The following is a 20294-nucleotide window of genomic DNA, read 5'->3' as shown; positions in this document are numbered from 1 at the left end:
CCGGTGATGGGTAGGGATGGATGGCAGGTGGGTTGCGGGGCCTGGTGAGGTGCAGGGTCGCGGGGGCAGCGCTGTGCCGCACGGCACGGTGGTACTCACTCAGCCAGTAATTCACACAGAGTCTCTGGTCAAACAAACGGCTGGATGGACGGGTCCCACAGGCAGCTGCGGTGTTTTTCCCCTGACCCCAGGTTGGTGGTGTAAGTCCTTTCCTGCCCCTTCGTGTACGCTCCTCCTGCGCTCCGGTTTCCAGCTGGCTCCCCGATTCAGTACCGGTGGGCCACCGCCCAGCCCCGGCTACCTACGGTTCCACCAGACTGTCTTCCCAGCTCCCGCAGACGGCCACTACCGTCTGCCTCACTGGCTACACGAGGGACCTAGGCTCCAACCTAGGCCCCAGTCTGCGTCTGTGTGGCGCCCCTGAGGCTTCCGTCGCCACAGGTCATTGCACCCTATCAGAGGTCTGATGCCCCATTCTGGGTGAGGAAGGGAGTGAACACCGGTCCCCTGGTAAATCCACACTACACCCATTGCTAGGAACACACTGGGACCAGGGATAGTGGCAGAAAACCTCCCATGCTGCATGCTGGGAGGGGCCGTAAGACCCATCCCTGCTCCTATAGGGTAGAACAGAGCAACTGGGGAGGTGGGAGGAGCCACAAGAGTGGAGACACAGAAAGGAAAGTCTAGTGAGAGCAGATAGAAAGAGAGTGGGGAAGGAGGAGGAGGCCTGCAGGAGGCAGGCAAGGAGGAGAAGTGAAAGGAAAAAGAGCTCCAAGTCAGTCAGGAGCTAAGGAAAGAAAGAGACGCTTCCTGGTGAAGATCCTGGGACTCAGAGGGTCCAGGTGACACCAAGCAGAGAACAGAAGGGATCCCAGGGCCACGGGTAGCTGTAGAGCTGCGGTGGCCTGTTCCACAGGAACATCGGTGGAGGGATCAAGCTGCAGCAGGGGACGGTCCCTAGAAACCGGAGGAGTACAAAATCATCTCCAAACAGTAAAAACTGAGGCCCAGGGAATGTTGTAAACTCCCCGGGCCACAGCCCACAGCAGAACTTCTGGAAAAGGGGTAATCAGCCGACAGGTGACCCCCCAGCCTGGAGGCTGTTGTGGAGGCCGAGCCAGGTTTATCCTACAAAGGCAAGGTTTAAGGAGACAGCTGAAGACAGAGACACTTAAGAGAAGGGTACCGGGTTTTGCTCCAAGAATCACCCAGAAACGGCAGAGGTCCCTGACAGTGGTCCCAGCAGTCCAAGGGTTCCTGCCGGCCTTGACAAGAACTGTGAGTAAAGAACTTGAAACTGCACCCTTGGAGTTGCCTCTGTTATTTCATCTGCATAGACACTCATAAGCACCAACTGTGCCCCGGGGCACTGCTCCACCTGTGGGGAGTAGTACCACCATTGCTGCCATATCATCCCCCGGAGGCCTCATACAGCAGCGGCGGCTTATTAGCCGCATACCACAGGTGGCGTCACGAACACAAACTTTAATTCAAGCCACATATTCTACTGACACCCACCAGGGCCACGGAGCCGGGCCCAGCCACCACTGACTACCTCCGGACTAGTCCGGCCCGGCACTGGGTGTCCCATAGCCCTGGGGTGGGCGAGTCATCTGCCTCTCTGCAGACCTCCTCTCTCTTCCTCTGCCTGGACTTGTCTGAACTTGTTTCCTGCCTCAGGCCAGCTAAACTCCTCGGTGGGCGTGTCCATCTTCCTGACTCCGCCCACCTGGTGTGTCTGTCTGAACCCGAGGAAGAAATCAAGTCTCACTGGGGATGTCTGCTGTGAACTGCTGGGGGTGGGGGTGGGGGTGTGTGTTGTTACCTGTGGCCCCTGGCTTGTCCAGGGCGCCACATGTGCATTAGATATATCAGTATCATCTTCATCTCCACCCTCTAGGGTTAACATCTGGTGATGAGGACCTGGATTCTGCTCCGAACCTATTTGATCTGACCCCTGATTCAACTGACAAAGATTTCGGACATCATTGCAGATGCTTTTCTTCTCTTGAGTCTGTGAATCTTTGAAGCAGTCCTCTGATCCTAATGGAATAGAATTTGTGAAAAGTTCTAAAGACTTGCCCATCTGTGATTCCTCATAGTCATTTGGCTGGTTGGAGAGCTGTGATGCAAGGGGAAATAAGGATATACGGTACATTTCCCCTCTTTTAACCAGCTTTTCACAACCCTAAGGGGTACTTTGCACACTGCGACATCGCTACTGCGATATCGTTGGGGTCAAATCGAAAGTGACTCACATCCGACGCCGGTAACGATGTCGCAACGTGCAAAGCCTAGATGCACCGATAAACGATCGCAAAAGCGTTGTAAATCGGTGATCTGTGTAGTGTCGGTCATTTCCATAATTTCGCTGCAGCGACAGGTACAATGTTGTTCCTCGTTCCTGCGCAGCACACATCGCTGTGTGTGAAGCCACAGGAGCGAGAGTTGTCGTGGGCGGGGAGGAGGACGCTGCGCTCACCACGCTCGGGTCCGGCACTGCTGCTGCTGCTGCTTGCTGCTCGGTGGCTCGAGCGGTGGGCCGGATCCGGGGACTCGAGCGGCGCTCCTTGCCCGTGAGTGAAAAGGGGAATGGTTTTGGGGATTTATTGTCCATGACGCCACCCACAGTTGTGGTGAGGTTGTGACACCACCGCTGCTCTGGACGGGGATCCCGGGAGCGATGACAGGGAGCAGCGCAGTTGTTGTTTTCCCCTCCATGGGTAGGGGGGTTGGTTGTCCCGGGGCCCGGTGAGGGAGGGATGTGTGGAAGGTGGGTTACGGGACCTGGTGAGGTGCAGGGTGGCAGTGCGGTGCCGCACGGCACAGTGGTACTCACTCAGCCAATGATGAATGCAAAGTCCTTGGTAAAACACACGGCTGGATGGACGGGTCCCACTGACGGCTGTGGTGGTTTCTGCTCCCGGTAGGTTGGCGGTAACTGTCTTTCCCTGCACCTTTAGTATGTTCTTGGTACTGATGGCTTCCCACCGGTAACCCGCTCCCCAGCTTGGATGGATGCTGAGGGAGCCCCTTTTGCCTGCAGGCTCTGGCCCTGGGAACTATAGCCTTGGCGGTGACTGTTTCCCTTCACGGTGTGAGCTGTTGCCTTCTATCGGGTCTTGACTGGTGGGAAACCCAGGAGGTTCCCTTCGCTGACGGATTTGACCGGTTTTACGGCGACTCCAAGCCTGGTCGGGGTCCGTAGGCCCTGACGAATGGTGCTGGCTTCTCTTCGTTCCCCGGTCCGGTACCGGCGGGCCACCGCCCGTCCCCGGTCCTTACGGTTCACTCCAATCGGCCTCTCCTGCAGACGGTCACCACCGTCTGCCAACCTTGCTGTATGTGCCCGGGCCACGTACCCGGACACGGTCAGTCTGCTCCTCTACCACTTCACTCCTTCACTCTGAAACTGAACTCACTTCCTTTTCCCACCTCCAGGACTGTGTACTTCTCGGCGGGTGGGGCCAACCGCCTGGCTCCACCCCCTGGTGTGGACATCAGCCCCTGGAGGGAGGCAACAAGGATTTTTGTTTGACTTCGGTGTGCCTAGCCGGGGTGTGGGGTGTGTTGTTGCAGTACCTGTGACGACCTGGCTTGTCCAGGGCGCCACATTCCCCCTTAGTAAAATGCAGACCGTCCGCGGGCTGCCCGTCCATCACCGGTTTTATTTTTGTTAACTGCAAAAGAGTAAAACATGTAAAAACAAGCATTTTTCAATCTTCCCACAACGGGAGGCACATTCTTAAACGTTACTTAATGGTTGTCTTTATTAAAACGGTTCGGCTTCCGCTCTTCTCCCACCCAAACAACCTGGCCCTGATGCTGCCCCTAAGAAGTGGGCAACACCCCTTGACCCCAGTCCAGAATCAAGTTGCCCGAGCGGGTACGGTCTCTTTCAGGGGACCCGCGTCCATGGGGACCCCTGAACCCCTGTAGGATCGCCACCGGTTACGGTAGTGGCGGGCCTGGGCCATCTCTTTCCTCCAGGCCCATCCTCCCAAATCAGCCTCTCCGGAGGCGGTCACGGAATATGCCAACAAATATATACATCCCACAAGTTTGTGGTTGCCCTGCCAGTTCTCGGGCTTGTCCGTAAGAAGTCCCTTACGCAAGGTTGCAGGAGGTCCCTATGGGGACCAGTTGCCGGCAACGGCCGGTTTAATCAAAGTTTTCAATCAGATGACCTCTTCGGTTGATTCATTTTACACTTATCATTCTTATCATTCAAACTTTCTTAACTCTATGCTCAACACACAAAGCCCCCTTTAAAGAGTAGTTTCACTGTACCTAAGTGGGGGTCTACCTAGGTTGGGACGTGTGGACCTTCGAGGCCCAGTGTCAGTGGTGGCAGGCAGTGGGGCAGAGGGAACAACTAGTTCCTCCTCCCTGCTATTGTGTGGGGCAGGCAGAGGCGTAGGGGAGCTGGGTACAGGTACATCCCTGGGCATTGGCTCATGGTCGATCACTTCCATCACTTCCTCATCCACGGGTTGTGGGAACAGTATCACTGGAAGAATCACCGCGCCGTTCTGCGTAGGCCAGTCTGCCGGGAAATCACCCATCACGGTATGGATTACATCTTTTTCTTTCTCCTCCGCCGGCCTGGTAACTGGAGCTTCAGCTGCTACCCTCAATGGTGGTGGGCATCTCTTTAGATGGTCTCGGGAAACCGTGGCCAAAGTCTTCCCCTGGTCACGGCTGATCTGATAGGCTTTCCCATTCTCCCATCCGGTGGGCTGTACTACATACGGGGTCTTTTCCCATTGATCATCCAGCTTGTGGGTCCTTCTTTTTCGCTTCAGCACTACATACCCAGGCTGGAAGGGACCGGCAGGCGCCTTCTTGTTGAAGCACTGCTCCTGCTGTCCCCGACTCCGGCACAAGTTCTTTTCAACATATTCCTGGACCTGTCGGTACCGTGCCCTCTGCCGAGTGTCCCATCCCGCTGTCGACGGGAGTGCTTCTGGGGCTTCCAACCCCATTTCTAAATCCACTGGTAGCCGGCCTGGGCGAGCCCTCATTAGGTATGCTGGTGTGCATTTTGTAGAGCTGGAAAAGATGTTGTTATACATATCGACCAGGTCAGGTAGCTTCTCCGGCCACAGGTTCCACTCTTCCTGCGGTAACGTCTTGAGGAGGTCCAGGACCAGGTGGTTCATCTTTTCACACATGCTATTGGTTTGGGCATGTGTAAGGCGTGGTCCGGATTTTCTTGCAGCTGTACAACTTGCAGAATTCTTGAAATACCTCCGCTTCAAAGGCCGGACCCTGGTCGGTAAGCACCCTCTCGGGGTACCCATGTGGCCGACAGAAATAAGCCTGGAATGCTCTAGCGGCGGTACGGCCGGTTAGATCCTTAACTGGGACAACCACCATGAACCTTGAATAGTGGTCTACAATAGTCAAAGCGTACGTGTACCCACTTCGGCTGGGGGTGAGCTTTACATGGTCGAGGGCAACCAGCTCCAGCGGTTGATGAGTAATGATCGGGTGTAGGGGTGCTTCTGGCTGGCCTCGTTATTCCTTCTCAATGCGCAGGGGCCGCATTCTCGGCACCAGGCCTCCACAGATTCCCGCATTCCACTCCAATAGAACCGCTCTCTCAACAGCATTTCCAGCTTCTTCCACCCGAAGTGTCCAGCACCATCATGGTATGCTTGCAGGACGGTGGGCACGTTAGCCTGGGGGATCACTAGCTGGCGAACCTTCTCGTGGGTCTTCGGGTTAATCAACTCACAATACAACTTCCCCTAGTGCAGGTACAGCCGGGTCCGTTCCCGCCACAGATGTTGGGCTTCAGCAGGGGCGGCAGGGTCTATCCCAGCAGAACCCTGTTCCACCAGAGTCTTGACCAAGCGGACAGCAGGTGCCTGGTCCTGAGCTTCTTGCCACTCCTGACTGGGCAGCGGGTCCAGGTTCACCCGTTGTTGATGGACATGCACCTTCTCAGTTAGCGGGCGATGAAACGCAGGCAACTCGATTTCTTCGAGGTCGGCATCCTCCAGCCCCTCTTCTGACAGGTGGGGCATCCGGGAGAGTGCATCGGCATTAACATTGGTATGGCCGGCCCGGTACTTGATGGTGAAATCGTAGTTAGCTAACCTGACCACCCACCGCTGCTCCAACGTGCCCAGCTTGGCTGTAACTAGATGGGTTAGCGGGTTATTGTCCGTGTAGGCAGTGAACTTGGCTGCTGCCAGGTAATGGCGGAACCGCTCGGTGATAGCCCACACCAGCGCTAAGAGCTCAAGCTTGAAAGAGCTGTAATTCTCAGGATTCCTCTCAGTCGGTCGGAGTTTTCGGCTCGCATAAGCAATCACCTTCTCCCTTCCGTCTTGGACCTGGGATAAAACAGCCCCCAAGCCCACATTGCTGGCATCAGTGTAGAGGTTGAATGGGCGGCTGTAGTCGGGGTACGCTAGGATTTCCTCTCCGGTTAGAGCTGCTCTCAGCTGGCGGAAGGATTCCTCATGCTTTTCTTCCCACACCAATTGGGCTCCTAGGGGTTTACCACCCTTGGTCTGTCCCACGAGGAGGTCTTGCATGGGGGCAGCCATTTTCGTGTACCCCTTAATGAAGCAACGGTAATATCCCACCAGGCCCAGGAACTGCCTCACTTCCCTCACTGTGGTCGGTCTCGGCCAGTCTTGGATGGCAGTGATCTTCTCGGGGTCGGGGGCGACACCTTCCGCACCCACCACATGTCCAAGGTACTGCACTCTGGGCTTCAGCAGATGACACTTTGAGGGCTTCAACTTCATCCCATACTTGGCAAGGGACGCGAACACCTCGGCCAGGTGCTCCAGGTGGGCCTCATACGTCTGTGAGTACACAATCACATCATCTAAGTACAGCAAGACGGTCTCGAAATTTAGGTGTCCAAGACAACATTCCATCAGCCGCTGGAAGGTTCCGGGGGCGTTGCACAGCCCGAACGGCATGCTGTTGAATTCACAGAGTCCCATAGGAGTGGCGAAGGCAGTCTTCTCTCGGTCTTCAGGTGCCACGGCCACCTGCCAGTACCCGCTGGTGAGGTCAAGGGTAGAGAATTAGTTAGCGGTTCTCAACGTGGCCAGGGACTCTTCAATACGGGGCAGAGGGTAAGCATCCTTATGCGTTATCTGGTTAATCTTCCGGTAATCCACACACATCCGCATGGTGCCGTCCTTCTTCTTAACCAGCACCAACGGGGCAGCCAAGGGACTACAGCTGTCCCTAATAACCCCCGCCTCCTTCATGTTTCTCAACATGTCTTTGGCGCATTGGTAGTGTGCAGGGGGAATAGGCCTGTACCTCTCTTTAATAGGGGGGTGTCCATCAGCCCAGTCCATCATCTGCCCCCGTATGGTCATCCCGCTGGCCCCCGTTACTCTGGCACAGATACTCCCTGGTAAGACTTTCGTTATGGAGAATGACAGACTGTGAGTCCTTCAATGGGGGCATTCTTCGAAGGTAACCGGACATGACGGTCAGAAGAAAACGTGGAGTGCTATTAGCCATCACTATTGGTGGCCATCACTTTATGATGTGTAGGGGTATCGTCAGTGCCTACGTGTAGCTCTCGACACCACTCGTCTAACTCCCCCAGGGATGGGTGAGGACTGGCAGTAGGCGGTGAGATCGGGGGAACGGCCTCGTGGATGGTGTGGGGATCTAGAGTGAGCAACTTGGCAAGGGTAGTGTACCGGGGAAGCCTAACCTCTTCCTCCCCACAATTCAGCACCCTCACGGGCACTCTCCCTTTCTTGACGTCTACCACCCCTCGGGCGGCCATTACTGTGGGCCAGTGTTCGGAGGGCATGGGCTCTATCATGGCGGGATAGTCTCGCCCTTGGGGCCCTACCGCTGCCCTACACCAAATCATCATCTCGCTCCTGGGAGGCACAATCAAAGGGGCCACATCCATCACTCTCACTCCCCCAATCTCTCCTCCTGTCGAGTTCACATGATGACACCAGGGTAGGTAGCAAAGTCTTTGCTGAACCATGACTTGTTCATCTTGGCTCCTTTTTAAAAACACTTCAAGCAAGGGTTACTCCAAGCGGAGTCTCCCTTTTTTCCAAAAGTTGGGCTACACAGACACCCCTTCAGTGGCAGCACTTATGCCCCAGTTGTACACTTCACAGGTAGATTTGCATCAAGCACATTCAAAAATACGCCATCCTTAACCATCCCCAGGATGACACAGGGGTAGGTAGCAAAGTCTTTGCTGATTCCAGAGCTGTTCATCTTGGCTCCTTTTTAGAAACACTGCAAGCAAGGGTTACTACAAGCGGAGTCTCAGTTTTTTTCAAAAATTGGGCCACACAGACACCCCATCAGTGGCAGCACTTGGGCCCTATTTGTACACTTCACAGGTAGATATGCATCAAGCACATTCCAAATCCACAAGCATTTACTCTCCCCAGGATGACACAGGGGTAGTAAATTCCTTGTGGATCCATGACTTGTTCATTTTGATGAACGTTAGTCTATCCACATTGTCACTGGACAGACGTGTGCGCTTATCTGTCAGCACACACCAAGCAGCACTGAAGACACGTTCAGAGACAACGCTGGCAGCTGGACACGACAAGATCTCCAAGGCGAAAGTGGAGAGCTCTGGCCATTTTTCAAGATTTGAAGCCCAAAATGAGCAAGGCTCCATTTGCAAAGTCATGGCATCGATGTTCATTTGGAGATACTCCTGTATCATCCTCTCCAGCCGTCGACTATGTGTCAGACTTGTTGTCTCTGGTGGCCTTGCAAAGGATGGTCTAAAAAAATTATGAAAAGATTCAATAAAATTGCTGTTACCAGCACCAGATACGGTGCTGCTGGTACGGGTAGACTGTTGAAGTTGACGAGATCGTCCCATGTTTGTCAAGTTACAACTGGTAGATTCACTCCCTGCACCACGGTTGTTTGGTGGAAAAGCCAAGCTAAGATCGAATAACAGCTTTTGCTGATACTCCTGCATACGTGCGTCCCTTTCTATGGCTGGAATTATGTCACAAAATTTCGACTTGTACCGGGGATCTAATAGTGTGGCAAGCCAGTAGTCATCATCACATCTAATTTTGACAATACGAGGGTCATGTTGGAGGTAGTGCAGGAAGAAGGCGCTCATGTGTCTTGCGCAGCCATGTGGACCAAGTCCACGCTGTGTTTGTGGCATAGAGGTGCTAACCGTTCTTTCTTCCTCTGAGATCTCCCCCCAACCTCTTTCAACTGAAATTTGACCAAGGTCTCCCTCATCCGCTGAGTCTTCCATGTCCATTCACAGTTCGTCCTCCATTTCTTCATGTTTTCCTGCACCTTCCTCAACATTTCGCCTGCTACCATGCGCCCTTGTTGAACCCTGTCCCCCATGGTCCCATGCCTGCCGCCTTGGTGATGATAAACGTCTGGACCTTGGTGATGTTGTTGTCCCTTGTGCATATGAATCCTCTTGTAGTTCCTCCCCTTCCTTTTCTCCCACGCCATGACTCCGAATAGTGTTTAGCGTGTGCTCCAGCATGTAAATGACTGGAATTGTCATGCTGATAATAGCTTTGTCAGCGATAAACATATTCGTCGCCATGTTGAAACTGTGCAGAAGAGTGCATAGGTCCTTGATCTGAGACCACTCCATGAGGGTGATCTGCCCCACCTCTGCATCTCGTTGGCCCAGGCTATACGTCATGACTTATTGCACCAGTGCTCGGCGGTGCTGCCACAGTCGCTGTAACATGTGGAGAGTAGAATTCCAGCGTGTCGGCACATCGCATTTCAGGCGATGAAACTGCAGACCGAAAGACTTCTGGAGCGAGGCAAGTTGCTCAGCTGCGGCGGTTGAACGTCGGAAGTGAGCAGACAGTTTTCATGCCCTGTTCAGAAGGCCATCTAGGCCAGGATAGTGTGTTAAAAATTGCTGGACAACAAGGTTCAACACGTGAGCCATACAAGGCATGTGTGTCACCTTGCCCAGGCGAAGGTCCGCACCAAGGTTTGCAGCATTGTCGCACACAGCCTTACCAGGCTGCAGGTTGAGTGGAGACAACCATTTACCAAACTCAGTCTCCAGAGCTGCCCACAACTCAGACGCTGTGTGACTCTTATTTCCAAGACATTTCAAGATAAAGACCGCCTGATGCCGTTGCGCTCTGCTGCCAGCATAGTAATGAGGGGTGACTGATTCCTTCTGTGCAGTTACAACGCTGGTGGCCTGACCAGGCATGCTTGGGGCGGAGGTGGAGGACCCAGACGAGGTTGAGGAGGCAGAAGCAGTGGAGGAACTTGGACAGACAGAGGATTGACGCCCAAGTCGTGGTGATGGCAAGACTTGTGCAGCAGACCCTTCACCATCTATCACCATAGTTACCCAGTGCCCAGTCAGCAACATGTAACGTCCCTGTCCATGCTTACTGGTCCAAGTATCGGTGGTTAAATGCACCCGTTCACACATAGAGTTTCTCAAGGAAGCGGTGATGTTGTGTGTGACATGCTGGTGTAACGCAGGCACACCTTTCTTAGAGAAGTAGTAGCGACTGGGCATCTGGTACTGGGGCACAGCGACAGACATAAGGTCTCGAAAATCCTGTGTCTCCACCAGGCGGAAAAGCAGCATTTCGGTCGCCAAGAGCTTACAGAAGGATAAAGTCAACCTCTTAGCTTTGTCATGGGTCGCAGGAAATGGCCTTTTGTTTGTCCACATCTGAGGGACAGAGATCTGGCTGCTGTGTGTAGGCGGTGGTGAGTAGGGTGTCCCTGGAAAAATGCAGGTTTGTGAGGAAAGTGCAGGTGTAGACATGATGTTGCCTTCATCCAACGTTGGTGCTATCGACGTCTGAGAGAGCTGTACACACGCACTTGTTTCCCCTTCCAAACCAACTGACGACCTACCAAGCAAACTGCTTGTTGCGGTTACAGTGGGGGAAGTTTTGCATGGAAAACCAGGTGTGACAGCTGTCCCCACAGTCCTAGAAGATGAATAGCGCGCGGATGCACTGGAAGGGACAGGCGGTAGATGGTCCGCTCCGATAGGCCGCATTGCAGCACGTTGAGCTTCCCACTGGGACATATGATATTTATTCATGTGACGATTCTTGGAAGAAGTTGTCAAACTGCTGAGGTTTTTGCCTCTACTAACAGATTCCCGACAAATTTTACAGATCACATGATTTGGGCGATCCTTTGCAAGGTCAAAAAAGGACCAGGCTAGGCAAGGCTTAGAGGACATGCGAACTGTTGAGCCACCCCGACTAGTGCTCAGAGGCAGAGTGGTGGCTGAGGATGCAGTTGTAGACGTGCTACCAGTACTCCTCCTCTGTCCAGGAAGGCGCAAGGTAACTTCGTTGTCAGTTGCATCCTCCTCCACCGCCTCTGTTGACCTCCTCGAGTGTCTGAATGTGGGTTGACAGTAGGTGGGATCTAGAACTTCCTCATCAAGCATTGTGTTTGCACTCCCCTCATCCTCAGACCGAGCCTCTTCCTACCCTGACTGAATATTTAAGTTGTCATCCCAATCTGGTATTTGCATCTCATCGTCATCGTTATGTTCCTCATTGTCTATAACAACAGGTGTTACAGTATGTGAATAACGGTCAACATTATGCTCAGAAACTTGGTCATCACGGCCTGAATCAGAGTCACAAAGGTTCTTGGCATCACTACAGACCATTTCCTGGTCTGTACTCACTGTAGCTTGGGAGCAGACCTCTGATTCCCAGGCTATAGTGTGACTGAACAGATCTGCAGACTCAGTCATCTCTGTTACACCATACTGTGCAGGGCGTGTGGAGACTTGAGAGCTGGGAGAAAGCAAGTGTGATTGGGATGACAACTCCGAGGACTGTTTTTTTTTGGATGCGGTAGTTGAGGTGGAGGAGAGGGCACTTGTTGGAGCACTTGAGATCCATTCAACCATGTTCTTTTTTTGGGCATCATCTACCTTTGTTCCAGTTGTTCGTGTCTGTAAAAAAGGGAGCACATCGGATTGTCCACGGAAAGTAGTAGACATCTTACTTTTGCTGGAAGATGGCCTATCTTCAGCAGATGTTAATGTAGCTTTGCCACCTTCCCCACGGACACAAACTTTTTTTCCTTTTCCAACACGCCTGTTCCCCTTTCCACCCGCATCTGTCATTTTACCACTCATTTTGATTGCGACAAGATTGTCCACTTAAAATGTGGTAGTTAAAATTGAGAGGTGGTGTAGATTGCAGAGGTGGTCTAGCTTTATTGACAGCATAAGAAACAACACTGACTATCCCTGACAATGCAACTATGGCCCTTAAACTGGCAGCACAGTTTGCTATTATAATGGCTTAGTAAAAATGAGCTTGAGGGTGCAATGCAGAGGTGCTGGAAATAGCTTGGCACCAGTGGGACACTAATGAAGTCCAACAGCCACTTTTAGGATGCCACTAAGTTTGCTCAGTGTTTGCTATTATAATGGCTTAGTAAAAATGAGCTTGAAGGTGCAATGCAGAGGTGCTGGAAATAGCTTGGCACTAGTGGGACACTAATGAAGTCCAACAGCCACTTTTAGGATGCTACTAAGTTTGCTCAGTGTTTGCTATTATAATGGCTTAGTAAAAATGAGCTTGAGGATGCAATGCAGAGGTGCTGGAAATAGCTTGGCACCAGTGGGACACTAATGAAGTCCAACAGACACTTTTAGGATGCCAGTAAGTTTGCTCAGTGTTTGCTATTATAATGGCTTAGTAAAAATGAGCTTGAGGGTGCAATGCAGAGGTGCTGGAAATAGCTTGGCACGAGTGGGACACTAATGAAGTCCAACAGCCACTTTTAGGATGCCAGTAAGTTTGCTCAGTGTTTGCTATTATAATGGCTTAGTAAAAATGAGCTTCAGGGTGCAATGCAGAGGTGCTGGAAGTAGCTTGGCACCAGTGGGACACTAATGAAGTCCAACAGCCACTTTTAGGATGCCACTAACTGGCAGCACTCTGCAATTAAAATGGCTTTGCTAAAAAGGGCAGGAGGGTACAGTAGCCGGGTTGTGGGTCAGTGTAGAGGAAAGGAAACCTCACTTTCTATCCCTCCTAATGGTGAAATGCAGCAAGGAAGTCCCTGAGCTTAGCTACACAGACGCTGTTATCTGTAGCTGTTAAAAACTGTTTCCACGGACCTGACTGTCACCTATGGCTCTGAGCCAGCTGTAATTAGCCCTTAAAAGGGCTGAAAGAAACTTCTATCCCTATTCTGTATAGCACTATGTGTAGAGCGTACACAGCAGGATCGGCGGCAGGAGCTGCGTCAGCGGTGACTGACACCCAGACGCAGAAGGCAGATAATGCCGTGCTGGAACAAAATGTCCATTTTTATAATGCTAGGACATGTGATATGGACAGCCTATGACACATGCCCTTGCTTCTCTGGCAAAAAGTCCACTTAGCTGTGTGTGTGTCTGGGATTGGCTGACATGCTGGCCCGCCCCACTACACGCGCGCTTAGGGAAGGAAGAAAAGAAAAAAAAAATGGCGATCGCCATTATCCCAGCAGCAGTGATCTGAACGCGCAGTCCCCGCACACTATACACTGAAATTTCATAATAGTGTGAGTCACAGAGTGACTTACACTATTACAGCGAAAAGCCAGCTAGTAAGAACCGTTCCCGAACGTAACTCGAGCTAATGAACTTTTAGCAAAAAGCTTGAGTTCTAGTTCGATCTAGAACACCCCCAAAATCACTCGAACCGCGAACTGGAGAACCACTAACCGCGCTCAACTCTACTCCTAATCCAGTTCTTGTACTCTGAGGTTCTGGTTCCAGATGTTGACGGGCTGTTGTCCTCCATTATTTCTGCTCTGACCTTTCCGCTGCCAACCAGTTTGTGATGGGGTATGCGACAGAGCAGTAAGGGACGCCAGACTGAGGACCAATCCAATGGGCTTTATTGGAACCACAAAGATAAAGCATCAAACATGAATATAAATCCTTAAAGTCTGCAAGGAGTCCAGAACAAAGCAACAGATCCGTGGGCACCTCCCGGTATTCCGACGCCACGGAATATATGGCAATAGTCCTTATGTGAGTTCCTTGAGTTCAACAGGGTGAACAACAAATCACAATCCCACGTGGCCACTGATCTCCAATCTGTAACAGTCCATACACAGGCACTAGGATCTAGCCTCAGCTATAGCTCCTAATCCTTCTCCAGCCGAGATCCAACTAACTGACTAACATGTGTCTCATTGTTCTCTTCTTCTCAGATCAGCCCCTTAGGTGGGCAGAAGGGCCCACCTCCCCCCTTGACATTTGATACATGAAAAGATTCTAGAAGTCCTGGCTCTATTCTGTCTACCAAGTTGTGGATTGGATGAGTCCCATGCTGAGAAGAACAAAAAATCTCCCACCAGAAGTAGTACATACAGGAGCACAGGCGGGGGAGGGACATGCTGTTACAATAATGCTGGAGGCTTGATTAGATTATGGTGCAGGCTGGGGAGGGACACACTATTACAAAGAGAGAGAGAGAGAGACCAGGCATGATTCCAGCACAGCCGTTCTCAAAGCAGGAAGCTAAGCTGCCAGCTGCTCTCTGCGCATGCGCCCAGCGTTTATTGTGAAGGAGGAGGATTCGTGGGGGATTAATGCTGCGCCAGGTACAGAGACACCGTGGAAAACCAGGGAACACCCAGGGGGTATGGGGGTGACTTACCTGGACCCCGGGAGGAGTTTTCTGTTGCATGTATCATGGCACAGGAAGAGGGTGAATGTGGGCGGTGCTGTGGTGTGCACGCTGCCATCTTGGATGATTGGGAGGGGGTTGTGGGTCGGGGTGGGCAGAAATGCACTCATGCACCTTCTACAGGCTGTGCCCATACTGTTTCTGCCTTTTCCATTTCATTTCAGCCTTTTCCTCAGTCACCACAGCTCACCGTTAGGTCCAACGTGAAATTATTCGGGTTTCCCATAGATTTACATTGGGCGTCGAATATTCGAATTCGTCGATAGACGAATTTCGGCGACCTATTCATCGGATATTTGTCGAAATGGATATTTTGGTATTCGCTCATCCCTAGTGCGTACTTCTGCTGTTAGGCAGGGGTGTGTTGTCTTGAGGGAAAGTATCCACCCCTCTATCTTGTGGGCTATTGACTCTTATCTTCTGTGACCCTTTCTATTGCACGTCCCCCTGTATCACGCTTCCTTTTTTTTAATTGCTATAGGGCACATTTATATGACTTTGTGTGTTTTGTCCTTACATTACTACCTGGTAGACTGCAGCAAATAAAGGATGATGCACTTGGCAATCTTCCATCACTTCTCTGCCATCATCTAAGCACCATGTTTATCCTCCCACAGGTATGTCAATTCATCCATTCAACTTTCCCATCAACTGATCTGTTCCCCCCTTCTGTCTGCTGTGTGTTTTTAATTCATGGTATGTAAGTTCATCCATCCAACATTTCCAATATATCTGACCTGTTCCCTCTTTGCTTCAATATCTCCCTGGCATGCTTCAACTTCTCACTGTGATCTCTCACCCCCTGTTCCCCACCTTACTTTTATGACCTTTGTTTATTTTGCCTATGTGAAGCTGCATCTGGCAATCTGACTGAGTGATCAAGGGGTTTTTGTTGCACCCCACCCCTTCACAGCTGATTGCACTTGTCTCTGTATATACTGGGGCAACTTAAAGTCTGCACCAATACAAGTATGCACCATATAAGTATGCACCATATAAGTATGCACCATATAAGTATGCTGCATTGAATTAAGCCAGAATTGAGCCGGAAGTGACCGGAAGGTAACTGGAAACATAGTCACTGTAAACAATGTTTGTGTTTTTCTTTACTTTCTCCTCTATAATACTTCACTTTCTACTGCCCCCTCTGATCCCTAAACCCAGTAATGAACTTTTCATCTCTCCCACCATCCTCCCCACCCATCTCACCTTCCCCTCAGACATTTTCCTCCACATTTCACCCTGTGTCTCCAGACACACACGTCCATCTCATGGCCTCTCCTGCTCTCACCTACTAACACTCTTACTGCTTCTCCTCACTGCTGGAGATATCTCTCCAAATCCTGGTCCCCCTCACCACATCCCTATTGTCACTTCAAAACCTCATCCACAACCCATCACAAATTTCCGCAACCTCTCTAACCTCATACCCATTCACCCAGCCCCCGCTCCCCCAGTCCCACTAACAGGAGCTCTATGGAACGCTCGCTCTGTCTGCAACAAACTATCCTACATTCATGATCTTTTCATCACTAATAAGCTTTCCATTCTTGCCATCACAGAAACCTGGCTCACCCCCTCTGACACTGCCTCTCCTGCGGCACTTTCTTATGGTGGTCTCCAACTCTCTCACACATCCCGCCCCACTAACAAGCATGGTGGAGGAGTTGGTTTGCTCCTGTCCGACCAATGCTGCTTTACACCAATTCCACTACCACCCTCTGTTACTCTTCCCTCTTTTGAGGTGCACTCCGTACGCATATACGCCCCCTCCAACCTTCAACTGGCTGTCATTTACCGCCCTCCAGGGCCAGCCACTGCCTTTTTTGACCATTTCACCACCTGGCTACTACACTTCCTTTCCACTGACATCCCCACCATCATCATGGGTGATTTCAATATCCCCATTGACACTTCCCACTCATCTGTCTCCAAACTTCTAACACTCGCTTCCTCCTTCGGCCTCACTCAATGGTCCTCTGCAGCTACTCACAAAGATGCCCACACGCTGGACCTCATCTTCACTTGCCTCTGTTCCCTATCTAACCTCTCGAACTCACCTCTCCCCCTGTCTGACCACAACCTACTCACATTCTCTTCCCTCTCTTTGCCAAGTACGCAACCCCCCCTCCACAAACTTTCACACCCTCGCAGAAATATCAAACACCTTGATTTACACGCACTTTCACAGTCCCTTCTTCCTCTCACAGACATTGCTTTTTTACATGACGTAGATGCTGCTGCAACTTTATACAACACTTCAATCTCTGCAGCTCTTGAATCAGCTGCCTCCCTCACACACACCAAAACCCGCACAATCAACAGGAAACCCTGGCACACAAGTCAGACTAAACAACTGAGACGGGCTTCCAGAACTGCTGAGCGCAGATGGAAGAAGTCTCATTCCACTGAGCACTTCATTGCATATAGAGTCCCTCACCACCTTCAAGTCCACACTTACTGCTGCAAAACAAACCTACTTCTCATCCCTCATATCCTCTCTCTCTCACAACCCTAAACAGCTATTCAACACTTTCAATTCTCTCCTCCATCCTCCAGCACCACCTCCCTCTCCTCTCATCTCAGCTGAAGACTTTGCCTCTTTCTTCAAGCAGAAGATTGACAACATCAGAGCAAGCTTTGGCCCACAATCACCACAGCCCCTCATCATCGCTACTCAGCCCTCATCCTCCAAATCCAGCTTCTCCACCATAACAGAAAACCATCTTTCCACTCAAAATCACATCTAACCACCTGTGCACTTGACCAGCTCCCATCGCACTTCATCCCCAACATCACCGCAGTCCTCATCCTAGCCCTAACCCATCTCTTCAACCTATCACTAACAAGTGGTGTATTCCCCTCATGCTTTAAACATGCCTCCATTACACCCATCCTCAAAAAGCCCTCCCTTGACCCATCCTCTGTGTCAAACTATCGCCACATATCCCTTCTCCCCTATGCCTCAAAACTACTGGAACAGCATGTCCATCTTGAATTGTCCTCATACCTCTCCTCCTTCTCCCTCTTTGACTGGCTACAATCTGGCTTCCGACCTCCACACTCTACTGAAACTGCCCTAACCAAAGTCACAAATAATCTACTAACCGCCAAAGCCAAGCGACACTACTCTGTCCTCCTCCTCCTGGACCTGTCCTCTGCCTTCGACACAGTAGACCATTCCCTCCTACTGCAGATTCTCTCATCTCTGGGCATCACAGACTTGGCCCTATCTTGGATCTCCTCATAACTAACCGACCAAACTTTCAGTGTCTCCCATTCTCACACCACTTCCTCATCTCGCCCCCTATCTGTCGGTGTCCTTTAAGGGTCAGTTCTTGGACCCCTGCTGTTCTCCATCTACACCTTCGGCCTGGGACAGCTCATAGAGTCCCACGGCTTTCAGTATCATCTCTACGCTGATGATACGCAGATCTACCTCTCTGAACCTGACATTACCTCTCTACTAACCAAAATCCCACAATGTCTGTCTGCTATTTCATCCTTCTACTCTGTGCGATTCCTAAAGCTTAACATGGACAAAACAGAATTCATTGTCTTTCCTCCTCCTCACTCATCCCCTCCAAGAAGCCTTTCCATCAAACTTGATGGTTGCTCGCTCTCCCCAGTCTCACAAGCTCGTTGCCTTGGAGTAACCCTCGACTCTGCTCTATCCTTCAAGCCACACATCCAAGCCCTCTTCACCTCATCCAGACTACAACTCAAAAATATCTCCCGGATCCGTGCTTTCCTTAACCAAGATTCAGCAAAAACATTAGTGCATGCCCTCATCATCTCCCGCCTCGATTACTGCAACCTCCTGCTCTCTGGTCTCCCTTCCAACACTCTTGCACCCCTCCAATCTATCCTAAACTCTGCGGCCCGCTTAATCCACCTCTACCCTCGCTATTCCCCAGCCTCACCACTCTGCCAATCCCTTCACTGGCTTCCCATCGCCCAACGACTCCAGTTCAAAACATTAACTATGACATACAAAGCCATCCACAACCTGTCTCCTCCTTACATCTGTGACCTAGTCTCCTGGTACCTACCCGCACGCAACCTCAGATCCTCACAAGATCTCCTTCTCTACTCCTCTCTTATCTCCTCTTCCCACAATCGCGTCCAAGATTTCTCCCGTGCCTCCCCCATACTCTGGAACGCTCTACCACAGCATGTCAGACTCTCCCCTACCGTGGAAAGCTTCAAGAGGAAACTCAAGACCACCTCTTCCAACAAGCCTACAACCTACAATAACCCTCAGTCCAGTACACCCCTGCGCAACCAGCTCTGTCCTTACCTATTGTACCATCACCCATTCCCTATAGACTGTGAGCCCTCACGGGCAGGGTCCTCTCTCCTCCTATACCAGTCTGTTATGTACTGTTAATGATTGTTGTACGTATACCTTCTTTCACTGTAAAGTGCCATGGAATAAATGGTGCTATAAAAATAAATAATAATAATAATAATAATAAAAATAAAGACCCCATGACACTATGCAGCCTACCAATCACAGTAATGCCAATAGTCAAGATGACTATGGCATTACCGTGATTGACAGGCAATCCCTGCATGTTTACATGCTGATACAAAAACAGGAATATACGCGGGATGGGGAATCGAGCATGGTGCTCGAGTTCCAGAATACTCAGTTGGGTACCAAGCACTTCGAGCATACTGACGCTCGATCGAGCACAAAGCAGTACCTAGCACATTTGTCCATAACTGGTTGTCATGACCAACAAAGCATTTTGCATAAAGTTTAAAATGAATTTCAGTAATCCGTGTTCGATATGTTTTTTCCTGTGTCATTTCTCAGAGATGAGTGAACCTGAAGTTCAGTGTTTATACCAAAAACCGACTTTACAAATTAAACAGAGTTCGGGGGCTTTATGGATGGAAGCATCACTGTGCTCAGGTACGCTCGGTGCTCAGTCTAGTATGAGATGCTTGCAGCATTTGAACGGCTCGCACTGGGGGTAACAACATTATGATCAGATGCATTGTGCCCCAAACAAAAAAAATTAAAAACTATCCCCACCCGCCCAGGAAATAATCTGTTTAGGGCATGTGGGAGGAGAGCTGAACTACCCAATTAGTGACTTCCATTTGGGCTCAGGTCAAGTCCAGGTCCCAAACCGAATGTTATCTAAAGTTCAGCTGAACCCACTAAACCAAACTTCCACGAGTTTGCCCATCTCTAGGGACGTGTTCAATACATTTTTCACTCTTTCAATGAGGCTTCTGTTAGGTCCTGGTGGTGGATCCTCTGGGCCATGTACCGGACTCCTCCAGTGAGGCAACCCGGAGCTAACCCCTGTACAGGGACTGTCCGGTCACCCTACCAGAGGGCCTAGACGCACGGTAGCCGGAGCACTAGTGGTACAAGGTCAGCGTCCTTCAGGGGACTGGTAGCAAGATGTCTCTAGAGTCACAGAGTTCCTGGAGGCAATGCAGATGACGTAGACCAGGTTCAGGTACTGGATAGGAACATCAGGCGAGATCTGGATCCTGCTTGACGTAAGGGCCGAGATCACAAGGTGAAGTCGGGGATCGGAGACAGGTTCAGGCTGAAGGCAGATGATGGGAGTCACAGCCGACAGACACCGG

The sequence above is a fragment of the Anomaloglossus baeobatrachus genome, chromosome 4 (assembly GCF_048569485.1).
Source record: "Anomaloglossus baeobatrachus isolate aAnoBae1 chromosome 4, aAnoBae1.hap1, whole genome shotgun sequence".
Classification (NCBI taxonomy): domain Eukaryota; kingdom Metazoa; phylum Chordata; class Amphibia; order Anura; family Aromobatidae; genus Anomaloglossus; species Anomaloglossus baeobatrachus.
Note: the sequence above shows the minus strand (reverse complement) of the source record.